The following is a 14,787-nucleotide window of genomic DNA, read 5'->3' as shown; positions in this document are numbered from 1 at the left end:
TCGTCAATGAAAGGAACATTTGAAACAGTGGACACTGGATTCATTAAACTAACGTTTATTATTAACAACCGTTATTTGATTATTTAAGGAATATTTAATTTAATTAAAGAATTTATGGAAGTCCTCTCTTAAAAATTTATTCTTATTATTACGTTTAGGTTGTTTCAGAATTATTTTTTGAAAAATTATCTTCAAAAATTAGTCATTTGAATTCGAGAACAATTTCAAAAGGAAGTGTTAAATATTTTTTGTTCTTCCTATTTGTATCTGAGACAGACATGTAGTACATATTGTAGTATGCTTCAGAAACCATATGTGTATCACCGGTTTTCCGAATTTTGTTCGAAAACAAATGACGTTCGGTACTACAAAAGAGTTCTAGAAACCATTGAAATTTTGTGGTGTTGTGAAATGTACTACAATGGATTGCATTGAACACACCGAAAGCTTTAAGCTCTTCTGCCACAATCATATGTTTTCTGACATTTTGACATACAGAAAATAAATTAAATTCAAATATTTTGCTTGAATTTATTTGTCTCAGCTGATGGATGTAAACATAGTACTATACTACATGTGTGTCACTATGCTGGTATATGGTTTCTTGAGCTTTTATTGTAGTACACATCGTAGTACAGACACCATATGTCTGTCTTAGGCATTGAGTTCATTGTGAAAAGTTTTCGTTTTCAAACATACTTATCCGACGCTAAAAGGATTTCGAGTAGCATTTTCTTCTACATTTCAAACAGAACTACAGATCATATTTGTAGTGATACTAAAATTAAAATCGACAAAAAAATCTACAATATTTTTGTGAAATGCAGAAAATTTGGGACAGATAAAAATTTAAATATCACATAACGACATAAATATTAGTCAATCTCTAAATCAAGCCATAGGTGTAAATGTACTAGCTCAAGGATTGTTTAAAAATTTTCGAGAAACCACAGTTTAAATGCTAATGGTTAGGTTTTATGGCTCATCGTTCTAGTTGGGGATCACCCGCTAAACACCTTACAAGAAAAACGTACAAAGCTATATTTTTTAAATTTGTTCTATAATTAACAGACCTAACTGAACACACCGAGCAGTCTAAGAACATTTTTCTTTCCAACCCACAATAAAATTTTAATTAAATTTAATATATTTATATACCTATCAGCTATATTGGCTATATACCAAATTTTGATAGATTTTCCAGGGCATTAATAGCCGATTTCAAATCCATTGGAATTAAAATTACTCACATATTTGGTATTATACATATATCAACCCAATAAAAAAATTTATAATTCAACTCTCCAATTTCACAATTCCCGTTATTTTTTGAACACATATCGTAGTTACTAAAAATAGGAAAAATTTATAAAACCTAATGTCTAAACTTTTGCGCAGAGAAAAATATTTCAAAAGATAAAAATAATAATAATGGCTCGCCTAAAATATAAACAAAATAACTCACTCTTTAAAATGAATTTGAAAAAAAAAATAGAATTCCATAAAATCTCATAAGTCTTGTAAACATTTCTATTTTATGCTTTCCACAGCTTTCGCTTCCACAATTTATGCAGAGCACTTTACAGTTTAATTTTTAATATCTTTATTGTGTGCCTTTTTGTCGTGCCTTATCAGGCATTTAGCGGCACAAAAGTACTTAAGTATATTCTATACATATGTATAAGCAAACTCATATTATGCTCTCCATTCTTGTCCATCGCATCTCATGTAGTTATTGCAATTGTATGTTGGCACTTTCGTTTTATGCATTGGCACAGTAACTAATTGAGAAACACGAGTATATCAATGTAAAAGTGTTCTAATTTTCTTAAATATTTTATCTTGTTCCTTTTCTTGTTCTGGTTCTTTTTTTGTTCCTTTTATAAATGCAACGCTTCCGCTTTCAATTATACACTTTTGCTGCAAAGCGATATGGTTTATGTGTATCAATTATTTAGAAAACTTTGAAGGAAACCTGAGCGAGGCTTCAAGAAATGTTAATATTTGATTCATAAAATCACTGTTTTAAGCTTTCTATTTGATCAGTTAACAAAATGACTGCTCTTTTCCGAATCCGAACTTTATTGTTTCATTTGAGGAAAAAAATATTAAAATTAAATTAGAGGAATGAACTTCACATGATCGTTTACTCAAGTCACTCGTTTTTTCATTCTATTTTGATGTTTCAGTTTTAGTTATTTTAATAGCAAAAGGCTTAATACTGTTTTGAATTCAAAATTCAAACAGTTTCTTCATATTTTTTCTACACGAAAAGTCACCAATTTCACAATAAGCAAACACACATGTGCGCCAAACAGCCGTATACACGCACACTCACACGCATTTTTTTTCGCACATACATCAACACAACGGCTCATTAGCGCACGCAATCACATTCATTCAACTACTTGCCACAAACGCTTTACCTCCCGCAACACCTTCATTTGGTTGTCATTTCTATACAAAATTTTGCTTTGCTGTTATTGTTATTGTGTGTAAATTTCCCTATCAACGCGCTAGTAGCCGGCACTCATTCAATATTGTGACATTTTCATTCAACGAACATCGCAAACACCGATGTACACCGAAATCCACGCACAGCCTACAATATCCAATTGGCGTTGTTATTGTTGTTTTTTATTCATACGCACACACTTTATTACCATTTCACTGCACTAGTTCGCACTTGTTTGTTGCTTTTTTTCAATATTCAATTTATTATCTTCTTCCTTTACTTTGTTGCACGCACGCAGCACTTGCAACAAATGAGGAACTCGCGCACTTGTTGTGCCGCAGGCAATTGCAATAAAAATGCAACGTGCAAAATAATCGCCGCACTTCGTTATCAACGACGATTTATGTAGTTATATTTATTATATATATGTCGTATATATGTACCTATAACTGCATATGTTTATACGAACACACGTGTGTTCTCCATTTACTTCGTGTACTTGTGTCTCTATAGTTCACTATGCGCCAGAGTCACTGACTGCTACTGCTGCCACTACCGCCACGCATTTAACCGCACCGCTTTGAAAAGCAAACCGACTCCGTTTACAGCTCGAAGGCAAATAACACCCGTCCCACGGTAATAAAATATAGCCACCAGCATCTTGTCCAGTTGGAACGGCCGCACACCAATTGGCGGCTTTGGCGGTTGCTTGTGGTCGCATTGGTGGTGGTTCGATTGCGACATGCAACATGCTGCAATGAACGTACTCTCATTGTGGCGTTTAAGAGAGCTCGATTAGAAGAGCGTGTGTTCACAAGAGCGCGGTGGTTGTTTGATAAACAAATGCGATCAGTGGGGTTGTTGCTACTTGTAGTCATGATTCAAGCGATATACTTTAACTCAGTAATGTTAATAAACTATTTAAAAGTAAAAAAGTGATCGAAAATATTTTTAGTCATGTAATTCAGAGAATAATTAAATAATAAGGTTCTCTCTATCTTTCTCTTGCTCTTGACTACAAATTCTCTTAACTTTGACTTGTTAATGACTTCGTTTTGGGCGGAGCAATCGATTAATACGCGTGCGCAGCTTTTTGGATTAAATAATAGCCTAGTTATTATTTAAAATCTGGAATAACAAAATGATCAACTCGATTAAAATTTGGACAAAGCTATTTAAAAAAATATTATATTTTCCAAAACTATTTATGATTCGTCCTACCGAGTATTTATAAGAATTTTCGGCATCTGATTTAAAATCAATAATTTGTGGATCAAATATGATATTTACGTATTCATATATCCGAGGAGTGTTCAAAAAATAAGGGGAACTTTGGTTTTTAGAAAAAAAAAATTACTCATTCGCTTACATGAACGTTGTAGCTTTCGAAATAGTCCCCATTCGATCAGTTAGATCTCGAAGATAGGACCCCTGAGCTTTTTTCGGTAGAGAACAAATCTAAAGACTCAAAGGCGTTTGTAGGACCAAGTCATATACTAATCGAATTAGTGTCTTCTACACAGCCTCTATAATTATCATTTTTATTTTATCTACTGAATTCACACCGAGAGGCGCTCGCAATAAATAACTCTGTAACTGTTTATTGGCCTCCACGACCAATAAAAAATAAATAATCCCTCCATATACTCTTAACAGCCACTCGCAACAAACTCTGAGAGCGAATACTCTCCAATGTTCGATGTGCTTACTACACACCCAGTCACATCACAAACACAACAACAACCACTACAACCATCAGCACCACCACCCATTGCCGGCTTGCCCGAATGTGAATGTTGTACGAGTCGAGAGTCGTGGAAAACACGTTTCATTCATAAGCGCACATCAGAGATGGTAAACGATTGTGGCAGCGAAACAGTAGCCGACAATAAAACAACAACGCCTGAGGGGAATTCGCGTTGCGCTGATTGGTCGGCCGGCATGTGATGATGAAGCGAATGCAAAGCGTTTATGGTGAACGCGACGCGCTTGAAAGCAATAAAAACAGTAAAAATGTTTTATCTCTTTGTTGTTGTTATGTTTGTGGTTAGCTGCCGCTTGAGTGTGCGCTGCAATAGCAACGGCAATGCGGTGTTGACTCAGAGTGGGCGCGCGCAGTTCGCTAACGATGGGAGCGCTATGTAGTTATGGCCCACGGCGTAACGGTGTTGCTGCTGCCGCCGTTATGTGGTGCTAACTTCTTCGAATGCTCGCATTTATTATTGTTGCTGAGTTTTTTTATGGAGCTTTTAACTGTAGCATTTACGTTTATTGAGATGGGTAGGTTGGTAGGTTTATGTGCAAATGAATGCGGCTCGTATTTAAACATTGGTGTAGTCATGAATGGAATACTTTTACATGTTAAATGTAGAAACTTGCAGACTTTTCCCGGAATACTTAAAATCTAAATATATTTTGTAACGCTGTATGCGACTGAGTATAAATACGTGAAAACTGCTATCCATAGATTAGATATAAATGTATTTATTGTTGAAAAGTAGTCATAATATGTTCTTTATAAGTAAGTATGAGGACATTTCTGATCAGAGTATTCTATGATCACCCAAGATGGATTGCTATAGCCTTGTAAGGAATCTCATTCAATTTTATTGGATTTTATTGGTGAATGATGCATTCATGAATATTTTACTACAGACTTACCTAATATCCCCCAAATAATTAGTTAGATGGTGTGACGGGTCATCAATTCATATTGCCAGCATGTCTTAAAAATGTCGCGTCTAGTTCGAATAAATTCCCACCGAGAAGCCCAAATTTCGACCACTTTTTGCAGCAATTTAGGTTGAACAGCGAAAATAACAACCGGAGATGGGATGGGTGGAAAAACTGTCAAAGATTGGAGAGGCATTAACGAAAACTCATACATTTTTTGTTTCAGGTTTCTTACCGTTTCGTTTCAAACCCATATAATTCTATGGTGATGTAAACAAAAATTATTTCAAAATGTTGAAGAAGTCATAATCTCTGAATACCTATCCAATTATATATATACATATTGGTTAAGAACCTGTCTTACATTTATGAAACTGCCTATGAATGACTCATACACGTGTCTATCATGGCAAGATTTTGTTAATTACAGTGGAACTTCTCCAACTCGAATCACCATAATCCACAACAAAACTTCGAGTTTTAGAAATTTTCATTAAAACATAAAAATATTCAAAAAGCTGTAAAATATAGATTTATATACAGTGCACTTTGCTACTATTTGGCTCTTGACGTCTGTATCCCATTCCTTTGTTACATGACTTATGAAATCCATAAGTGTAATATCATATTTTTTGTTAGCCTCCATATTATATAAGGACTCTTTTAAAATTCTTCCGCAGTAGTAACATATTAAAATTTGTATTATGCTTCGGTCGAAAAGTTCGATTTACCCATTCAAGAGTTCGAGTTATGGAGATCTTCGAGTTATAGAAGTTTGAGTTATGAAAGCAAATTTGTTTGAAATTTGATTTCTAAACGCTATTGCCAATTCAAAAGGTCGAGTTATGGAGATCTTCAGTTATAGAAGTTGGAGTTATGGAAGTTCCACTGTATTTCTAAAATATTTTGATTTTACAAATTTTATTTTTCACTCATCTCTCCTCGAACCCTAATTTGTATATGCGAAATATTTCTTTTTAATATGTACAATAGAATAAACCGAATGTTTTTAATTCAAATAATGGAAATTTTTTAATAAATTGACATTGAAATAAGTTTTGTCGACGGCTATCTGATAAACTACATTAAAATATTTTTAATAAAAATTTTGAAAAAAAAATGATAAAACTCAAAGAACTTGAAAACAATGAAAGTCTGTGGTAAGGTGTCGGACTACAGCTCATTGTATATTGAAATATATTCCAGAAATATAAAAATAAAATTACATAATAACTACCCATAATTCACTGCAATAAATATTTAAATTACTCAAGGAGCACAACCATTCCAAAATTGATCGCATTGATCAACCGCGCTAAATACCACACATATTCATTGGCAAAACGCACAGCCTATAAATCACAGCGAGAACAATATGACTGCATAAAGCGCAGCGCTAGTAGCTAGAACAATTGTTAAACATGAAAATGGAAAAATTGCCGACGACACAACGACTTAAATGGATTAAAAACAATGCAGAACTATGCGCAGCCTCAAGCATTACCGTGCAGCAGCTAAGAAGCTCACATGTGGCAGAAGAATAGGAGAGAGCAGCGGTTGTCAATTATAACCAACTAGCGGGTATATAAATCAAAACAAATAAAGGGTCAGAAGGCGTAAAAGCCACAAAATCGCATTTCGGTAGTCTCGGCAGCGCATCGCTTATGACTCAAAAATGAGAATAGCACATGGAGTAAAAAATAACAAAAAAAAAGCAACAATGTAACAATAAACGCAAAGTTTGTCAATTCTATAACGGTTTTTTGTTGTTGCTGCTGCTTATAAACTGTTTTTCTGCTTGACTGCTGCTGCGCACTGCGAGCTGCAAACAATGCCACCTAACAAAAGACTTAAGCGACGAACTCGACCAAACTCACATGCGATATGCTAGCAATATATGTATGTATTTGAGTAATATAAATAAATATATATAAATATGTATATAAAATATGTGAATTATGAAAATTTGAATTGAAAACTCCCACCGCAAGTTTCCATACCTTTTTTTTTTTTGATTTTTTCCTGGACAAAAAATAATTCCTCTCTCCTTTATTGGCTACAACTAAGCCGACTTTTGTTTATTGATTTTTGTCATATATTGAAAAAAATTTTATAGAAAAAGTGCAAGCCAGTCAGAATGACAACAACAACACGGCGTTTCTTCGGCGGCAAGTACAAGTATTTATGGATATGAAAGACAATATGTTTGTATGTGTGTGTATATGTTTGGCAAGCATGTTATGGCTTGTTACATGTTGTTACTTGACTTGTTTGACAATAGATAAAACAAATTGACTTTTTGTTGTGCCAAAAATGTCGACTTGTCATTTTACACGGTTTAGACAGCCAGCGGCAGAAGACTCCCGCAGCACAGTGGTGATGATAGGAGCTGTTTGGTAAATATTTAAGTGGTCAGATAGAATTAGCTAATATTGCAAACGCTCTCTTACTCTTTATACATTATAAAAATCTGCTTGTACCACACAGTAATAGGTAAATGTGCTTTAAAGGGTTACACGGATTTTGTCGCGTAAAAATGGCTTATTTTCAATATTTTTTTTCTATGTAAAATATTATTTATTTAATTCAAATTTTTTTCTGTCTTGTAGATACATATTTGAAGAATAATTTCTGAAATTTCAAAAAAAAAATTAAAACTCCTCCATTGCGACGTCATTTCCGGTGATCCCTCGGACAAAAGATGCGTCCGCGTTGTCAGCATAACTCCTGACAGGATCATCCAAAATTAAAAAAAAAATAAGTGTTTTAGGTAAGACCATAAACTCGTGCTTGAACGAAGGTAATACCAAAAAAGTTAAAAATTGGAATTTGGGCAGACATTACAAAAAAAAAATTCGGTCAAATTTGCTTGACATTTTGTTTTTTTTTTATAGTTGTAATTGAAAAATAAAATAAAATCCTTCGTTCAAGCACCAATAAATTGTATCTCGAATACCTGTGCAAAATTTCATTATGATCGGTTTAGTAGTTTTCGAGAACATTTGACAACCGATTTGGAAAACACGGTTCCGAGAAAACGCGTTTAAAGTTTTGAGTAACGATAACACATAAATAAATACATTCTTCAATCGTTATATAACTCGAGTAAGTCAAATAATCATGAAGACATGGATTTTTGGTTCACTGTTTATAACCTAACAACACAAAACATAGCCATCTCTTTCTGTGACTCATCTCCCATTTGGCGCAAGATTTATGTACCATCTTCATATACCAAAAATATACACACAATTATATAAGTAAGAAAAAAACACCAAAAAGCAACACCAAGTAATAACCAGAACAATGAAAGGAATTACAATTGCCTCAACTCGCCCGCAATAACAGAGGAAAACATGAAAACCCGGCAACAAATAACAATTGGTAAAAAGTGCTGCCGCCGAACGAGTGGAGAAAAATAATAATGCAATAACTAATAAGTTGCCGACGTGCAACGGTTCAGTGTGCCACAAAGCCGAATGCGATGGCAAATATGGGCAAAATAAGACTCCCCCACTATGAAATATGAAAACAAAAACAAACACACACACATGGCAATCCATACAAAAACACAAGCAGTTGACTGCAGTGAGACAATGGTGCAGCAGACGGTTGAAAAGTCGGACTGCTGCGCCACAAGAAAGCAAAGACAATGCACTGCAGTGTTCTTTCCAGAAACTGCTGCTGCAACTAACTGCTCTACTTGCTGCCTAGTTTAGTCTGCTGTGATTATTTCTCTACTCGTACTACGATTTTATTGCTTATTGCTGTCTTGACTGGCAGGGAAGCTCATAAATAATGTGTGTAAATGGCGTGTAAAACGCTTAAACTTTAGTGTTAAGAGTGATTTTTTCACACACAGAGACACCTTGGTGCCACAATTAACCATACAAGCCTACAAATACACATTAATTCATACACAGTTATGCATATTAACGCCAATCAACACAGTTGGTCTATTCAAATCCCAAACACTCACACACACACACACACCTGTCTTATCTCGTGCATCTAAACTTATGCGGAGAGGGGTCATCAGTAACAATAATACAAAACGCCCGCCAGCGCTAACAAGCCAGCTCACCGCCGCCGTTTCACAGGTGTCAAAGATGCCACATAATTGCCGCTACTAAATTTGGTGGCAAATGTGGCAATTTAACTTACACGCTTCCCCTTAAGCTTGCCGGGCTGCGTTGGTGTCTTTGTCTTCTGCGCCAGCACCACCACCAACGGTTGTCTTGTCATCGCTGGTGTGTCGTTATTGTCACAGTGCTGTGTAGTGTTCCCCACTGTTTCGTTCCAACGCCTTCTGCGCTTTATTTAGCATATTCTGCGCGTTCGTTCATCGTTCTTCTTCCACTTTTGTTCACCGCCATACACATTAGCATAGCGTAATTCATATCTTAAATCTGCTTACACAAACAAACAACCAATCACACACACATCAACACACGCTCGCGCTCAATACAAATGAGCGCGCATGCGTCCGTGGCTATTTGTAAGCTTAAACGCTACGATGTCGCGTAGGTGTCTGCCTCATTGTCGATCGACCGAACGTGCCACCACGATCACTTTCCGCGTCGCTTTTTCTTACTTTGTCTTCAGTTTTTCTGTATTCTCTTTTTTTTTGTCACACCACATTGTCTTCCGACGTCGTCTTCGTCGGCGCTGTGGTTGGCTCGCCAGTGTGCATTCTTATGTGTTGACAAGCATAATTTGAATATTTATTACCGCTAAATGAGTTATTAACACCTCTTTATGCTATTTTACTACACACAATTATGACACCGTACCCCCCTCACCGTTGTTGGTGTTATTGGGTTCACCTGTCGCTTCGCATTATAATCATAGATGATTGACTTGTTTAACGTGTGAGTGGCATAAGTAAGTCATAATACATTTAATATGGTTTTATACGCATTTAAATTACACGGACGTTGCGGTTCGTTTGGCGCACGCGGGCGAATGTGGCTGTAAAAAGTTGAAGGTATTTATAGATGTTAATCACAGTTTTATGTTAAGTAATTTAAACTAGAATAGCGAGCAGGGCATATTAACCAGGGCATATGCATATATGTAGATTTATATTTTGAGCTTAGGACATAATTTTTTGGTCGGTGTGTGTTTTTTTTTGTTCCCAAAGAACATCTCTTGTAACACTGTGATATTATTTAGACTCTTCTGCAAACATACAAGAAACTTGAAGAATATCTATGATGAACATTTCTAAACCTTTGTTTCTTGAGAATGATTATACTCATTTCAATATAGGACTCTTCTTGAAACTTCAGTCAGACTTTGAGATAAATAATTCCACGAATACTGCTCCAACGTTAACAGTACTTTTACACATTTCCTGGACACAGGCATCCGCTAAGATGTCTAATCTAACAGCGTGGATAATGGCCAGTTAAAACTAGACTAGCTTCCTAGACCTCTTGTAATTCACCCTGGGCCAGAAGGATATAGTGACTGCGCAAGTGCTAGTTATTGACTAGTGCTTGGACCTTCCAACTGACGTCCAGTAGTAAACCACAATATGATAGCGGTGCTCCTACTTGTACCCAAGCTACTGTTGGTGAGACTGACTTCCGTAACCTTGCAAACTCACCAGCCTTGCAATTTCCCGCGACTCCGCCATAGCCAGGCAACAAAATCATTCTAAGCGTAAAGTAACACGATGCCACTGATAGTGAAAATTGAGGAATTTTCATCTCTCCCCAATGTTAGGTTTCAATGAGAGATTTTGTTCACGATGACACCTAGATACTTAACGTTGTCCGTCTAGAGCCCTTATCTTTACGACGCTGAGGTATCTTAGCGTAAGCTCATACAACCCAGCAACCAGTCTCCGCATCTTTTCCAACAGCTAATTCACAGCCATGACCCGGATAGGAGGCGAAAGAAGAATGTAATTCTACATAACTTTAAAGAAATGCACCTTCAAATACAGGCTAGAGGCTTCGATACATTGGAAACCAAAGCTGACTAGCCAAGTATTCGATACTAATCTTACTACTACTCCATGAGAGTTCGGTAACATTTCCCCCAAGTATAGAGTCGGATAATTGGATCGATCTCAAGGGCTGGTTACGTACGGTTAGTGCATTTTCCTAACTCCACTAACTACACTACTACAATTTGGGCCCATGGGTTTGAGCCCCAAAGCAAACCAGCTGAGTCAAATCCATTAAATATAAACTTCAATGAATGTAAAAGTTTAAATAAAAAGTTGCCCTTTCTCTTTCATAAAATCAGATCGCTGACTTCAGTTAGTTTTCAGTAGTGCATAACGGTAAATGTAACAGTAAAAGCTCAATATTAGGGCCACCAAACCCTTGCAGAACTGCAACGAAACTTCACACCGCTAAATTTTCTAATTAAATAGTCTAGTCATTAATAATAAAATACTACCTACGGTTTACTTATATTATTTATCATACTTTTTTTCTTTATTCTGCGAAAGTCATAAAGTCGATTTTTAATTTATTTCTCTATTATTAATTAATTTATTTCCCATCTTATGTTTCAGCCTTATACACACACACACATACATACCAGCAGTAAATGCACTGCTGTAGAAGAGCTGTTGTCCGGCTTTTGATTTCAAATTGATGATCATTTAATAATCACGCTGCAATTGGCCTGAATTCATTGCAACGAGCGAACGGTACTGCCGCCGCCGCTTAGAAGTTGCGCAAGCACCGTTCTATTTTTCCGAAAACTAATTTACAAAATTCATATATTTATGTGCTTTAGCCGCGTCTGGGAGCGCAATCCAAGGTAACGGCGGCAGCAAAAATCGACAAAAACAGAAAAGTTAAAAATAATGACTGCAGCAGCAGGCACTGAACCGCGGAGCCACGGGAGTGGAAGTGGACGTAATAACCAAACGACGATGGCATAGCGGTTTCAACGGACCGCCGCGGCAGACAGCCGCTGTTGGCTATTTGGCCACTAGGCCTGCAACCTTTGCCCCACTAAAGCTATGGGAGCGCAACAACAGCACGGCAATGGCCATTGGCTGACAGGCGGCTATTGGATATTGGCTGCCGCTATTCGCGCTTGCCCTGGCTGTAGGCTTGGGCTTCAAGTAGCCAAAGCAACTCTGGCTGCTGCAGGAGCTCAAGCGGTGGCCAAAAATACACACGCCAACTCTCCTGTTGGTGGGTGCACAATTGGCTGGCGGCGGCGGAGGTGTTGGTGGCAGCGAAATCTCCCTGCAGCGTACCACAGCCACAGCAACAAAGCGCAAACGCTAACGCACATAAATCAGCCACGGACTTCCAAGGAAAAACAATACCTCATAGCGGAACAACAACCACCAGCACAACAACAACCAAGAAAATATGTAATACTTTTTAAGTATTTTAGAAAAAGAGGGACGCTTGATAAGACTCGGCGTTACCACTTCCGTGCAACCCTGCCTATCTTCCTCAAAATCATACGGACTTCTCCAGCCGTCCGCGTTCTAGCGCTCCGAGTGAACTCGTGAAAATTTTTCTTGGCAGCTAACAAGAGTTTCCAGCACATTCGCCGTGTTGCGCCGAAATGAAATTTTTATCTCGTTGATTATGTGTTGGTATCTGCCAATATTCGTACTGTGTAAGTTTTAAAACCCACAAAAAACAACAAAAACGCAAAGATTTTTAATTCAAACTAGCCGATGCATCTTTAAACCTTTTTGCTTGCAACTGCACGCAGCGGCAGCAGCGGCAACAGCAAGAACAACGTGCAACAAGCGTGCAATTGTTGCATGCAACATGCGCAGCAGCAACGCATTCATCTTCATTGATTTCATGATGCACTTTAATGAAATGAAATCTGATATTGCAACAAGCTCGGCAGCAACACCAGCAACAGCAGCGGCAGCACTGACCAACATGCGCCGCTACTCACAAATTTATTATCTGCCGTTTCTATCAGCATGCCTATATTAAATTTCTCATCACGCCCTGCCCCAGCTGAGCGTTGTAGCCTGCTTCGATATGTTGTTGTTGTTGCGCGGCTGCAACAATTTTACATGAGATTTGAACTTAAGCATTCTGCTGCTAGCTATAACTTAAATTACTTTTCATGCAACAATAAAGCAAAAAACAAAGCAGTTAAAGCAGCAACAACTGGCTTGTTGTTCTTGTTGCACGCCATTCGCTTTGCAACATAAAACTAATAATTTGGCAAAGAAAGTACGGAATTCTCTGTTTGAGAGTGTGTTGGCTTTAATTTTCGGCAGCCACATACCAATGTCAATGCCGTTGTTACAATGCGAACCCTCTCCCCTCTGCATACTATGGCCAACCAGCTACTGGTGAAACGTGATTAGTGCAATGCAATCGAAATGGGGCAATGAAACTGATATGAGCACGAAATAGTTTTGCAAATGGCATGAGTGTGTGAAAAGCGGCCACAGAGACTCAAGAGATAACATAAAACCTACAAAGTGGTTATTATAAAAGACTACAGTTTTTATAGCTTTATTCTGTTAAGGGATTCGACGTTCCATAAATTCAATAAAGTCCATAAAGCTACTACTATATCCGGATGGTAAAAAGTTAAGCATTAATAATCACAACTTCTCTTAAAAAGTCTCATTCAGCACAGTGGTTCATAAGTTCTGAAAGAAAGCGTCAGGGTCGAAACAAAATATACAGAATGCTTAGAACCCCGTTCTAACTCCTTGACCATATAGAAGCGATAACGGATTTATGTTTTCAACAAGAAGACGGAATCTTACTTAGAAATACAAAACTTTGGCATTAATAGCATCGGGTCACCAAAAATATGAGGGCCAAAACCCTCATAATTCGAAAAATCCCTTGGGCTCTATTAGTAAATTCTTAAATCAGCTAATGTCGATATCAGTCATTTCGTTGGGTTCGCCGAAAGTGTGCCTAAGACGCCAAGGCAGGGGTAGACACATATGTTCAGAGCCGACCAGCGTAAAGAGAGAGCATTCTCAACCAACAGGCCTGCCAGTGTTTTAACTGGACGGAGACAGTCTTGGTCAGGTGGTGGAATATCATGATAACCAGCCCAGGTTTAAACCAAATTCAACACTAAATACCTAAACCGTTGTCCATGTAAAGCTAATGTCAGGCTCCGTAAGGAGTTTAAGGGCCGCGAAGGCCCTAATTCTTTTGCATTACTCAGGCGCAGATATAAGATAGATAGGTATGAAAATAACAAATTTCATCTTAAGCTGAAGGATGTTGTCCTTTAAAGGAAAAATATATGTATCTGGATATTTGAAAATTAAATATGTAGATATAATCGAACTTCTTAGTCTCATCTTGATATTATCTCGAAATGTAGAGACTCCAAAGGATCAATTTGATTTACTTTTAATACAATTTGTCTAGACTACGCCCTTGAACGCAAGATCTATCACGTTTTGTTTAATTTCCTACTATATATTTTGTTCTTTAAACATCGACCTACCTTAATAACTCAGCGCTTCCGCTGTATTTGGCGAACACTAGGCCACAATTAATGCGACATTTATCACTGCCTCAATCCAAGCTAAGCCAATAAATAAGCTAAAGTAGCGAACTCTTATTATCGCCAATGAATCCGATTCGATTTCAGCTACTCATCGCAGCGCTTGCGAAAAATCGTACAAATCGATCTAATCCGATTTGTTGGTATTGTTTTTGGCTTAC

At 37.2% G+C, this 14,787-nt stretch overlaps 1 protein-coding gene across 2 annotated transcripts in view; it reads right to left on the bottom strand.

Moving 5' to 3' along the window:
- Positions 1 to 3,111, bottom strand: part of LOC105219358 (protein serrate) — a 71,614-nt gene extending 68,503 nt beyond the window's left edge. Inside the window, exon 1 of one of the 2 annotated variants that reach the window (XM_011195447.3) lies at positions 2,664 to 3,111. The gene's annotated coding sequence lies outside the window, so the exon portion shown is untranslated. The remainder of the gene's footprint in view (positions 1 to 2,663) is intronic. The other variant, XM_011195436.3, reaches the window with a different exon arrangement.
- Positions 3,112 to 14,787: the final 11,676 nt, after the last annotated feature.

The sequence above is a fragment of the Zeugodacus cucurbitae genome, chromosome 2 (genome assembly GCF_028554725.1).
Source record: "Zeugodacus cucurbitae isolate PBARC_wt_2022May chromosome 2, idZeuCucr1.2, whole genome shotgun sequence".
Classification (NCBI taxonomy): Eukaryota; Metazoa; Arthropoda; class Insecta; order Diptera; family Tephritidae; genus Zeugodacus; species Zeugodacus cucurbitae.
The sequence above is the reverse complement of the archived record's forward strand: the minus strand, read 5'-3'. Positions and strand labels throughout refer to the sequence as shown.